General features: G+C 36.7%; 1 long non-coding RNA gene across 1 annotated transcript; it reads left to right on the forward strand.

Moving 5' to 3' along the window:
• Positions 1 to 609: 609 nt before the first annotated feature.
• Positions 610 to 2,054, forward strand: LOC128500476 (uncharacterized). Its single transcript, XR_008354925.1, has 2 exons — positions 610 to 826; positions 1,636 to 2,054. It is a non-coding gene; the product is annotated as an uncharacterized LOC128500476 (long non-coding RNA).
• The last annotated feature ends 12,132 nt before the right edge of the window (positions 2,055 to 14,186 follow it).

A 14,186-nucleotide genomic window follows, 5' to 3' on the forward strand; every position in this document is an offset into this window, starting at 1 on the left:
CAATAGATAAAAGTTCTGAACAGGAGGCAAAAGTCCAAATGGATCTGTGCAAAGTATTCAATTAAAAAAATAATGAAGGATTTGTGTAGTGCAGTAAAGCTCGGTCCATTGACAGCCTGCGTGGAGAATCAGCCCCGCTCCTCAGCTGCCTGTATTTCTCCGTAGAGATGGATATGTCCAAGCGATCGCAACTTTCAGCTTTTCCACCTGCATTGTAGATGCTTGCTGATCACCAAGACGGGTCTGTCTGCCATCTGGATCAATGGGTAGTGGAGGGGGATCCTTGGTCAAGCTGTGATCAGCACCCCCCCGACCCTGCAGACAGTGTGTAACAGGGAGCAGTCACTGTGTATCCCGATCGCTGACCCCGGTGCACCGGCTGGTGTTATCGCTGCGGTCTCAGCCTATTCCTTTTGTTGTATTCTGTGCATAACGAACAAGCAGCTCCTGGAAGAAGCCTCTGCGAGCTGAAGTGCAGCAGCCGATGTCTCAGGCAGGAGGAATTCTCTTTTCTTAATGTTCGATCCCTCGCTGCGTGAGTCTCCCTTCTGTGATCATCCAAGCCCCACAGAGCAGCAACAAGTTTTGCATTTCAGCGATCAATTCCTATCACACGCCCCCCCAGCCAATGTCAGAGCAGGGAAGGGGGCGGGGCTAACACTTAAGGTGGTCCTGCCACATTACTCCACTTAAAGATCTGCCATTTACAGCCATCATATAACACTATGGCTGGGGGAAAAGCAATCTTTTACTTACATGAGCATGTTACTTTCCTACAAGTGCAGCCGATTACTGGGAAAGCAGCTTTTATCTAGCAGACCGAGCTGTATCCTTTTGTTATGGGCTCCCCCCTTGTATGCGAATGAGACCAAGAACTGGCACAAAGAGAGACAACAATGTGCTTTTTGGGGAAGGGAGGGGGGAAGGGGCTGCTGGATGGTGTGTATGTGTGTTAATTACTGCCTCCCAGTCGGTCCGCTGTTAGGAGATATATATATCCAGGCTGTGCTGCTGAAGTTAGAGAACAACTCGGTGTATTTGATCGTATCTGTGTGCTTAGAGAGTTCAGAAATCATTGTATGTATATGTGACTGTATATGTGCTTATTATATATGTGTGTGTGTGCTCTGTGGATTGCATGGATTGCATATAGTATGACATTGAAAAATGTGATATAAACTGCATCCATTCACACACATACACACTATATATATATATATATATATATATATATATAATTTATTTATTTTTTTAATTTATGTAGCACCAGCAATTTATGCAGAACTTCTTACAGTACATACATTGAAAGGGTATGACAAAACTAGAACAGACTGAGACAAACTGTTTATATATATATATATATATGTATATATATATATATATATATATATATATATATATATATAATGTGTGTATATATATATATATATAGATATATATATATATATATCTATATATATATATATATAATCTCCAAACACACATATACACAGAAAGTAACCAGTGATATATTTCACTAGATTGTTTCATGTAGATGCTGCAACAAAAATGCAATTTAATGTTTATGTTAGCATTTGTGTGATGGAATGTCCCTTGGACCAACAATTTTTTGATCCCAACTATACACAATACCAGGTACACACACGCCTGTTTTAGGTACCGAAAGGGAGAAGTGTGTTTATCACCATCACTGCCGAAATGCCCGGAGATCTTCGAAAGCTTAGTGTTTTTTTTTTCTTCTTTTTTTTGTAGCTTCTGACTGTTCATTTATCCCCTACGTGGGCTATTTTGTTATTAAATTACACGTAACTCCTTACTTTAAGCTGCTAAATTGGTTCACAGAGAGTTGAGTCTCCTTAAAGATCAATTAGTCTGGTGAGACTTCAAAAGTGGGAATTAAATCTAAAATCAATAGGAGTAATTTAATATCAGTGCCGATCTTTATGAAATATTTATTTCAATAATCTTAGTTAAACTATTCAGATCTTGCTGAACCGCATGGTGAGATGTATCCATCAATTATTTCAGTAAATTAAGTTGTTTAAAAAAAAAAAGGGAAAGATTTCTTTTGTGGCAGAAAGAAAAAAGATGAAATATGTTACTTGGGTTAGGTGTATTTTAATAATTGATTTTAAATAATTTCTATAAATTCCTATCATTATTTAAGACTCTCGGGTTCTAATACATTCCCTCCAATGTATGGCTTAAAGAATAAAACAGTTTAGTGCTAGACCTGATAAAATTAAAAGAATTGGATAATTTAAAAATAATTCAATTTTTTTTTAAAGAAAATGTTCATGTCCGCTGAATTATTTGCTTAGATGTTAATCATTTAGTTGAGGTGTTGACCCCTTTTAATTCAGAGGGGGCAGGGATGGTCCCAGTTAAAAACATGGGATAATCATTCAAAAAAAAAAACAAATTATTACCGCCTAAATGGTTTCATTTAATTATACAAGAGGTAAATATAAATAACAAGCACAAATAATTAAAAATAAGTCAAAAATTGCTAATAATGATGATAAATAATGTTGAATTAAGTACTGGCGTGTGTAAATTAGAGGAGCATTTGTATATTGCAGTGGATTTTTAAAAGGATTTTTCTGCAGGATCGGGATGCTGAGCTGTGATTAAATATTGATTTTGTGTAATTAGTTTTCATGTGAACTATCCTCATCTGTGATGGCTCAGATATTTCAGAAGTAAAAAAAAAAAAAAAGAAATAGATTTGGTAGTGGAAATTATTAGTTTGCAAAGTGATGGGGAACAGTGACCTACAATCTGATTGCTTGACAGAATTTATTGGGGATTTTATAGTACTATATACATTTTCCTAATTTTTGTTTTATTCATATACATAGATGTAATTGTGTATATATATATATATATAAAATATATATATTATATATGTACATATATATGACATATGAATCCTTTTTGCCCATGTACACCAAATATGATGCGTAAATAATTAGAGTAATAAGCATTTCAACAGTTGACATTGAAAACTTTATTTTTCAGAAATAAAAGTTTTAATATGTAATCAGGGAATTGGATGGGTTTGATTTCCAAACCTTTCGACTTTTTTTTTTTTTTTTTTTTTACATAATTAAATAGTATAGTATCTTCCTTACTTGTTTTTCTTCTACATAAAAAAGGCTGATCTAAAACTAATTATCAGTAGCCCAAGTCCAAAGGGGTTGTGTCTCATTATATATAACAATGATTTTTTTTTTAGTTCAAAGTCAGTTCAAGAAGAGCACTTTTGTGTGAATATGGGACCGAAGATTCTATTCTAAACTGCCACAGTGCCCCCTAGTGGTGGAGAACTCGTTTTATCCCGATTGATTATTTTCTACCATTTATTTCAGTTACCTTTAATTTTATACAATTTTATATTATAGAATAAAATTTACAGGGTTTATTAACTTCATCCCTGTGTAGCGTTTATATTGAGTTCATAAAATTACATAAGCTTCTCTTTCTTCTCCAAGCCAATATCAGATGTTCCCCAGTGATATTTTTTTATTCATATCCCAATAGTTGTGTATATTTTGGTAGCTAGGAAGTAACTTCAGTATCGCAGATAATGGTACTTCTATAAAACATTCATTTCCTGAATATGTTATAACAGGGTAGCAGAAAAAAAGCTATAAATCGCATCGCTTAACTTGAGTTTCTGCTTGTGACATCTTAATTCTTAGGTTTGCACAGATTTTTCTTCTGGCGAATATATTAATACCATTTATAGAGATCATACAAAGAAGGTCAACATGAAAAGTCTTCGGGCCCAGTATCAACTTTAGATTCAGGGCTCTGTCTCCTTCTATCATGTTAATTACCCCAAAGGTGCCCTACAAAAACCAAAAAAAAAAGCTCACTCCGTCTTCCCTGTGTTTAAGAAAAGCTGACTACTTTTTCCCCCATGGCCTGAGAAGTATAATTTCGTTTCCCAACGACATTTTTTTAAACAAAGATATGTAATATTTAAAAAAAAACAAAAGACCCAACCTTCTTTTCAATTGTCCCCTCAAAAGAAGTTGCACCCCAATTCCCTAACTTGCATCGGTATCTGTTTTGGGCTATGCAAATTTAACGTTTAATATTTTGTGTGTATACTATAGATAAATGTATTGTGAAGAACTTTCAATGCATGCTACGGCATGTCACTTTAAGTTAAAGGGTATTACCTGTGTAAATAAGTATAGTATACCCCATTGAAGTGATTAATTGCATATTAGCTAATGTAACTCTGTTCCGTGGTAGTAGATGTGTTACACTAACTTTTGTATGGATTACATATATTCAAAGCAGTGGTGTATGTTACGAATAACCGTCTCACGCATTATTAATTTATGTTATAGTACCAACCCATAGAGCGGCATCTGCCACATTGGACACGTTCATGAGATTAGTGGATGGTTGCTTTAAGATCCAACTGTGCCCCCTAGTGGCAGATAAAGTGTATTGCCTTTTAGTTTGTAGATCATGTTTTTTTCCTTTTTTTTTTCTTTGTCAATGTGTTTTGATTACACAGACATCTACTAAAATTTGAACCAGGAATTATTTAACATTTTGTGATTTGAGATATTAGATATTTACGTTAAATTAAAAAATGACGGTTTAGTGTGTTTATTGCGCAATGTAATACAACAAAGTGTTAACTCAGAACTCTAGGGCAAAACGCTGATGGTGATGCATGTTTTGATCAACATTATACTTATTGTAGAAAATAACTGTCAGACCTTAACATAGATTTGAAGAAAATGTTTTTTTTGTATTATGTAATAAAATGATTGTCATGTCTGACACTACAATGCTTGCTACAATATCAGAGACTTGCTGTCATCAAAAACTTTTAATCTTATTTCAGCACCGACATTTTAATTAAAATACATTTTTTCAGGGCGGAATTGGACATCTGCTGGCAATCAAATCCTGTACAAATATTTTTTTTTTCTATAATGAGTTCATTTTAACAGTTTCAGTGTTGGAATCTACACCTTAAAGCAAATAGTGTTCTACTGGTAAAAGCATGTATCGGACGTTACACGTCTTGAAAGAATAATTATTGGTAAATAAGAGGTCTGAGATATCGCCTACTCCATGCAGTAATAATAATGAGCATGGGGAGACTTCAACACAGAGTCAAGAACTGAAGGTTACCATGAGATTTGTTACCTAATAGGGGCCACAGAGGTGGAACTTAAAAGTTAAGAAAATATGTATTACAACACATAGAGAAGCTCAAACGCACATTAAAATGACGTTAAAATAAAGATAAATCAAATAATTTTTTATCTATTTTTATTTATATGTCATAGAAACATTTTTCACCGTTAGCTAAACCTAATATTTTTGATGCAACAATAAACAGTTGGAAAAAAATGTCATTTTTTTGTGGAATAGGGATGATCCTTATTATATACTTTATTTCAAATACATGTTGATGGAGTTCGGTAAACACAGCATTTAGATCCTAGTTAATTTTTTTATTGTAAAAAGAGGAATATTTAACTTTTTGTTTTTACAATGCAGTTATTTTTTTTCTCCTTAATCTAAAATGAGTTGCATGCTTTTCGTTCCCAAATTCCAGTTAAAAAATGCCTGTTCTGTTGGAATCTATGGTCTCTATGGATTAGTCTTGCTTTGAAAGTCTCAATGAAATAATGGCTTAAAAAAAACACAAAAAGGTCACACTATGAACTCTACTCTTAAAGGAGATATTCTTAATTGTTGCCAATAGGCTAAGATCTGTATAACTTACCTGATCACTAACAGCCATTATTCCAGAAGATTCCAATGTGGTTTTTTTACATATATTTTTCTTAAATTTTTTTTAATTTAACATGATATATCCAAAATATTTATAAAAATATTGTAAGTAGAATGCTAAGTAGATTTTGATTCAAGTATTATACCCTGTTCATACATCAAATAACAAGTATTTATGATAAAATATATATAATACAATTATTAAGTGTTTACGATTCTCAATTGAAAATAACTTTAATGCAAAGTAATTTTTTATGCATCTCAATTTCTCCCTGCGGAGTTTACAATGACATGAGCGTTACTGGCATCTTTATGACGTTCGATTGATTTTCCTGTCTTTATTGCGTCACGTGTTTTGGTAGTAATGTTTAAACTACATAAAATATAATAATCATGTTTTTTTTCACATTTCACTTAAAAGAGAATAGACACGTTCACGGCTTTTAGCAAATTTGTTATTTTCATGGATCTACCTTTAGTTTGTGTATTATCTCAATCGTGTTAGGATGAAGCAGCAATTTGTTAATGCAGCTGCAAAATGGCAGATCTTGCATACAGCACAAGAGGAAATATTATAAGTGATTTCTATATTAATACTTAACACAGTTCCGTCATTTTCCCTAGCTATTACATCTTGGAGATCAGTATGCTAAATAACCCATGTTATTCTGCTAACAATATAAATAGTGTATATATGGGAGCCGCCATCTTAACTTCCTGTTGTCATTCTGTTACGCTACATGGCCGCCATCTTAACTTCCTGTTGTCATTCTGTTACTGTACATGGCCGCCATCTTAACTTCCTGTTGTCATTCTGTTACTGTATATGTTTGCTAAAAGCTGATCTGTTCTTAGTGCCTTTGAAGGGGTAAAAGTGAAGAAGAGGTTAAATTTATTTCCGAGCAGGAAATTACCTGATATGCTACTTCTGCCACCTTTAAGAAAAAAACCCATAAGGCAAAACGGTTACTTGTAAACCAAATATTCCCAAAATAATTGCATTGACACACAGAAAGCACAAACGCCAAGCAGTTTAAAAAAAAAAAAACAGTTTTAATAAATGACTTTAGTTGAGAGACAATACCAAATATTAATATTGGCATGCCTCTTTAATATGACTTCACAATGTGTTTTTGTGAAGTCATTCTCTCTTAAATGAAATTTGATTTTTTTTGGTATGATCCACTCCTGAAGAAGGTGGCACACTTTGTTTCCCCCCCCCCCCCGCATGAAGGGCTGAGCTGGCCCTGTATAACACATAGTTCAATGGGTTCGGAGACTAAAGAAACCTCACTGATTTATACACCACTCTCCTGACAACTCCCCCTTTAGTGAATAAACTTTTTTGTCTCCCTGGCTAAAAGAGACTGAATGGTGGTCCTGAATAGGTATTATTTTTTTGGCCTTCAGCCCCGTTAAGCTCACCGGGAAACTGGATGCAGAACTGGTAACTAGGGGCAGGCAACAAATAAAAAAAGAAGAATACACCAGAGATTTCATTTTTCTGAGAAAGGCACAGAAGATCCAGCAATCTCGTTGCTTCATGGTGGAACTCGGGAAATAACAAGATCATGTTGTCACTTAGGCTCTTCCCAGGGAACAGCAGACTGTAAAATGAGACTGTTCTTAGGATTGTTAAATTGCAGGATCATGAGAAATAACACACGAGACAACCAGAGGGGGATACGTCACTTTTTTTTTTAATGTATATGTCATATATTAGAAAACAAAGCAAAACACATAGCTATATGTATTGGAATAAATGTTTTTTAAATCACAGTAAAGGAAATAAGAGCTTCTTTTGCTCGTAGCATCCTGTTAAAATAAGTATTTTTAAAACTAAGAATGCATGTACAAAATAAAGGGGAAAATATATATATATATAAACACATTTTTGCAGTAAAATAAGTTAATTCGCAATGAAGGTTTAAACATAGTTATCTGAATATTTTACGTGCACGTATTTTTAGCTTAGTTATGCTAATCACGTTAAATATTCCAGCTTTGGGTAATTAAACAGTCTGCAATTAAATATTTTTCTAATGGCACATTCTGTAGCCAAAGTCACTAGTAAACGTGGCTTGCTAACTTTTTAATGGGGCATATATTAAGGAACAGAAGCTGGGCTACTCTGTGATATACCTTGGTCTGTATTAAAATATTTTTTTGGTTCCTTGTGTTTGCAATTTTTCCCACGCAGACACTTATCTATTGTGGTAATAAGGGGCTTAGGTAACATTTACACCACTACTGGATCCCCTGTGGGACTGGGTTTGTCTGACATGTTCTATGGGCCTTTATATTAGTGGACTATGTGATATTCCTATTCCAGTTCCATTAATTTGAACCTAACCTGGTAAACCTTTGATGACCTGAGAAGGCATTTGTGATGCAGTTGACAGTGGCTCACCATTCAAGAAGTATATTTAATGTTACTATTTTTTTAATCTTACATCTCTCATCTTTTGGTATAAATGCCTTAAAACTCTCTGTTCTATCCCAAGAGTGCTGGCATTTGCTTCTGTTAATGTGTGAAAACAATCCTCATTTAGTCAGAGTTCAAGAAGTTGATTCTGCAAGGATGACCGTCTTCCTACCTAATAAAGGTTGCAGTAGCTTATGAGACAGCGGTGGGCAATCGTTACTCTTTATTCTGGAACGTCTTCAGTTAGCGTGATGGGCGCAGGCTAAGGATAGAGATATAATGAGTCATTCGCCCCAGGCGGCCACAAGGTTCCCCTGTCCAGTGCAGTGTAGTAATGCTCTGGTCGTTTCGCTGCTGGTAATAAAGAAACAAGAGTTCCCAGATCTGCTAGGATATAGCTGCATCTGGCTAAATGAATTCCATTACCATGCAAGCTTTCAAATCTTTTGTCCCAACAGAGATAAATGACCGAAAGAAGAAGACTAAAGTGTGTTGTGAAAGCTCAGCTAGAGACATTATAGTCTCAGAATACAGTTACATGTCCTGCTATTTGGTGTATTAACTGTAATGCTTGTTATATGTACTCTGCACTAACCTGGAACACTGCTAAAATAATTTCACGTGGATTCAGTATGGGGGCAGTAGTGAGATTAATAGCAAAATGAACACATGCAGATGTGCTAAATAGCATACACATACAAATTGTGACTCTGTACTCTCTGCCTCCTGTACCTCAGAAGTCGACATGATGTCATTGTTAAAGATCAGCTTCATTCTGCACCTAAAATAGCTTTAGATTAGAAAAAAAAGAATAATTTTAGCGTTCTTCTATTTTGAGTTGACCGTTCTGTTTGGATTTTTGGACATGTACATTTAACTGCCTACTTTTGTGACACTTTTCTGCACAATTGGGTAGATAGTGTTCTGTGTGCCCTTCACAGCACTGTGGGTTGCAATAGTAAAGCCTGTAAAGGATTTGGATCTAAAGGACAGATGTGCTGTACCTTTACAAAAGGTATTGTGCTGCCATCTACTGGGGCACAGTGGTAGTACAGACATTTGGAAACTTAGAAGCATTAAAGCCGATCTGTCTCACACAGACTCTATTACAATGATAAACTGTTTCTAAAACTGTAATTATACATAAGCTTGGGCTATTTACATAAAATAGCTCAGTTTTGTGATATCATTAAACATATTTCCGAGATCACCCAGGCTTGTACACTAATTCATTATACGATGAAGTCTAGATGTCTCTTATCGCAACATGCTGTTGTGCTTTTATACGAGAGGAATAAAAATTAAGTTTCATATGTGGAGATCATCGTCTCCTTGTGATAAGTGAACATGCGCAACATATATCCTTTGTTTATTATTGTTATCTGTTTAACGGACAGGTTGAGAGACCTTCACCTGCAGCATAGCGGGACTGTGCTGTCTACATTGGTGCTTTCTCTCCTGCATGCTTTATTTCCTAATTCACTATAATCTGATCAGAATTTAAAATGAATTGGTAAACAGCATAGCATGTGTTTTTTGGCATAGATTCTATTCCATGTGAAAAGTCAGCCAGTTTGGGCAACATAAATAACTAATGTGGAAGACGTGGCTCATGGAAAATCCCTATTAGGACAGAAAAAACACTGAGCGCAGAAGCCTAATACAATTCTGCCGTATGTTTGTTTTGCAACTCTTTACGGTTATATCGTACAACTTTTAAACATCATAAAAAGTAACAATGCTATACAAAACACTGAATGCATAGATGGAAATGCATATTGCATGTGGATCTAAAAAGAGTATTTTAACAGCATATTACTGCAACAAACAATAATGTGAAACTTGCAGATTTCATCCAAGAATCTTGCTCAGTAGAAAGTATTTAACCCCTTAAGGACAGTGGGTTGTCCTTAAACGGGACTGCTATAAGCCTAATGATCTAGAGCAGGTTTTGGAGAGGCCGGTACAGACTGGTTGTTATCTGCTGGGACAGCTCTGGATAAGAACACTCTAGGCTACTTGAGAAATGTTGTTCCTCTGTACTTCCTTCCCAGGCTTCCTGTGACACCTGTTATGTTTATTGCATATATGCCAAAAATTACAACAGGCAATGTTATTACTACTACAGGATGTTATTTCATTATGTATTGCCCAGCAAAATGTTATTGCACCCTAGTAATATGATATTAATGCTGTTCCTCCAATACTCAGGCATAACCATTGATCTATAATGCACTTATTTGTGCAACTCTTACACAGTGGAGTCACTTATGGCCTCTAGGATCTATTTCATATCTATTCAAGCTGCTTCTACGTTGCTTGTAATCGTATGAGAGCAGCCGTCACTTGAGACAATTGCGTGTTCTTTGCTCTTGACAAGCGGAACACACTTACCTGGTACCATGGAAGTGTTCTTGCCGTGTTGCTTCTAATATGTTCTCTTTAAAGCAACCCCTTAGCCTTTTGTACATTTCTAATCTCACAGTTTTCCCTTTCCAAGAGTCTGCCACCCAGTTTAAATATGATGTTGATACAAATCAGACACGATTTACTAAAAAAAAAAAAAAAAACCCACAAAAAACCCCTCCCAGCTGCAGCAAATGAAGTCTTATTTGTATCACAAATCTGACATGCACAACAAATAAGTGAATTTCACACTTATAAAAAAAAAAAAAAAAAAAAATTAAAAGCGACAAGTTCATTTATGTCTTGCGCAGTCCGGTCTTGTTCTACTAATACATGCAGCCCCTCATTTGATGCGCCAAGGGGTGTAGTTTCTGAAAATGTATACTTTATGTACCATAATTAAACTTTCCAGCTGTTTAGAGCTGTCTAATTGCAGGCATCACCCCTAAATGTTTTAAGACAATTTTTTTTACAAGATTTTCAAATCTGCCATATCTGAAGTTAAAGTGGTCTAGACATCTGGGAAGTTAAATTAGGATACATAAAGTACACACAGGGCCGGCCCAAGACTTAATGCCGCCTGGGGCGAAGTTTAAAATGCCGCCCCCGCGCCGACGCTGGGGGGGCGGCATTTTAAACTTCACCGACGCCATTATCTACCCTAACCCCCCCCCGTACTTACCTTTAAACAGTCCTGCGGCGAATCTCCTTGCTCTGCCACGGTCACTTCCGGCGCTCACCATTACAAGCCGGCACCGTGACAGAGCACGGAGACTCGCCGCAGAGGAGAGAGAGAGGGGCGCCGAGCGGGTAAGCGAAAACCACTCTGTCATGATTAACTCATATAATGTAGTGGATGCATGGAAGGGTAACCCAGCAGAGGTGGTTAGTTTCTTTGTTTAAGCATTCAATGAGTTAATCTGAGGTTGATTTAATGTGTTTCTTTGTGCATGCCCTCTGTATCTGTTCTGGCTAGAGGTGTCATCTTCCCAAAGGACCCCTGTGGTGATTCATGGCCTAACTGATAAGGATCCTTAGTTATAGGAATTCCATTCCTATCTTAAGTGGGGGGGTTTCCATCACCTTTACCCCACCATAACTTATTGGCACATCAAAGATGGGACCCGATTCTTGGGGATGGTGTCATATAATCAGTCATGTGGTCAGAGGGGCGTTTGCTTGCAAAAGTCTGATTTAGGGACAATGCAGCGACCCAAAGGCAGAACTCCATGATATACTCTGATCGGAACAACATCATAAGAACCATCTGGACTTAAGGAGTTCCCACAGGCCTGCTTATTGGAGAAACTCGTGAGTGAGGGTCCTGTGTTTAAGTCCCATTGTTTTTAAGAACTGTTTCTGTTTTACTTTTATTTTGTATGTCTTGTTTTTTGTAATTCTGGCACTGTGTAATCTTTGTCTTTTTGTTATTAAAATATTCAAAATCTAAGTCTGTCTTTGGGCTCTAGTATCGATATCCACAAACCCGAAGAGAGGATAACACGTTACCATATTGTTATTGAGTTCTACAGGATATATATATATGTTGTTTGCCCGGGGTGGGTTGATATATATATAGAGATAAAGGTTCTAATTCGGATTTCTCACGAATCCGGTATCAAAATCGTGAGTGGTGGCAGACTACCTGGGGGGGATACAGACAGGATTTGGGGGTTAATTTGGTGTAACTTATGCCCTGTTAAGGGGTCTAGTTAGTAAATCCAGAGGCCTGGTGCTATTAACCCCTTCATGCCCACGCCCTCCACACAGTCACGGCTTGGCAAGTAGTCCTGACCGTGACACACTCGGCACCCCTCTCTCTCCTCCGCTTAAAAAAAAAAGCGCTTGGGGCGGCAAAGTGCCGCCCCTTCAAAAGTGCCGCCTGGGGCAATTGCCCCAGTCGGCTCCATTGTAGGGCCGGCTCTGAGTACACATTTCAAGAAACTACACCCCTTGGCGCTTCAAATGAGGGGGCTACATGTATTTCTAGGACAAAAGTTGAGTGCACAAATAATGATGGAATATGTCGCTTTGGCTAGAAAATATGTTTTTTCTAACCAAAGTGACATGTTCATTTGTGTCTTGCGCAAAGTTTTACTGTAAAAATGCAAGGAGCTCCAGGCATGAGATGGTTACTCACGTACCGCACAGGCTAAATGGCTGATTTTAATAATATTTGCAGTTAATTTATAGTTCATCAAGATTTCAAAAGTTGCCTCCCTCTACCATTGGCTAAATTTAATTTAGTATCGGCCATTTTTAAAAAGGGAATGTGACTTTTCATAGCTATATGATCACCGTGGTAACATTGGCTACCACAGTGATCATTTAAGTTAAACTAGTTTATGTTTAGGTAATTGAATTTGGGGGTCTCTAGGCAATTTTGATGTTTATTTATAAGCCTTTAGAAACCCCCAAATCATTTTTTTGAACTTTTTTTATATATTTATTTTTTAACTTAAGGCGATTACCTTTCCAACGGTATATGTTGGGGGTCTGTAGCTGCTTAGATGCCTGAGATACAGGCATCTAAGCAGCATGCCCCCATACCTCTTTAACTGACAATTTTATGACAAGACAGAAGGCTTCGTATTTTGTGAAAAGTTCATTAAAGACCTTAGTCAACATGTGAATCTCTTCACCTCTCTCACCAAGCTTGGCACACCATGCCGTCGCTAGCACTACCCTATCTTGATGGGGATCTGTGGACCTCCATCACCACCTACCCAGGCGATCTGCCCCTCACACTGAAGGGCATCACCGGGACCACCCGATCCGGCCGGTGACGTCACCGCGCAACTTTATTGAAAACTGACGATTAGGGATTAATCTAGCCTTGGTGCAGTATTAATCTCACCAAGGCCCAACTCAACTGTTTGGCTTATTTCTGGTTTGTTTTGCAATAAAAAATATTTTGAATCTTTAACCCCTTATCATCCATTGACGGGCCATGTCACGCAAAAAAACGGTCAGGTGACGATTAAAGAAGCTTACAAAGTGATCTACGGTGACTTTCTTCGCTTAAACGGTGTTGCTGTAATGCCTTGACGTCGAGGCTTTCAGCAACACCGAGATCGGCATCAGTGGCCATATCTGGCCCACCCTGGGGGCGTCAACATCCGCCATACACCTTATGCAAGCGGACGCTCGTTTTAAAAGAAATTTAAAGTAAATCGCATTGGCCAGCTTCAAAGATACCCAAAATAGCACATGGGGCAGAATGACCAGAAAAAAAAAGGTTTTGTAATAGCAAAACGCTACTTGTACTTATTGCCTAATAACTTGCAGAAAAAAGGAAAAAAACAAACATTGGGTATTTTGAAGCTCAGGACAAATAGAATTTATTTATCCTGTTTTTTTCATTAGCTTTTTTGGATGAGTAAAAGATTTTTCAAATAAAAGTGAGAAAAAGTGGTTTTTGTTCAATTTTTTATCATATTTTTAATAGGAAAGTAGATATTATGATTAAAAAAATGGTATCTGAAGAAAGTGCTTCTTGCCCTGAGAAAAAAAAAAAAAAAAACACTAAATGAGTGAGGAGAAAATTACATCTAAACACGAGCACCGCAAGCGTTAAAAA

The sequence above is a fragment of the Spea bombifrons genome, chromosome 1, assembly GCF_027358695.1.
Source record: "Spea bombifrons isolate aSpeBom1 chromosome 1, aSpeBom1.2.pri, whole genome shotgun sequence".
NCBI lineage: Eukaryota > Metazoa > Chordata > Amphibia > Anura > Pelobatidae > Spea > Spea bombifrons.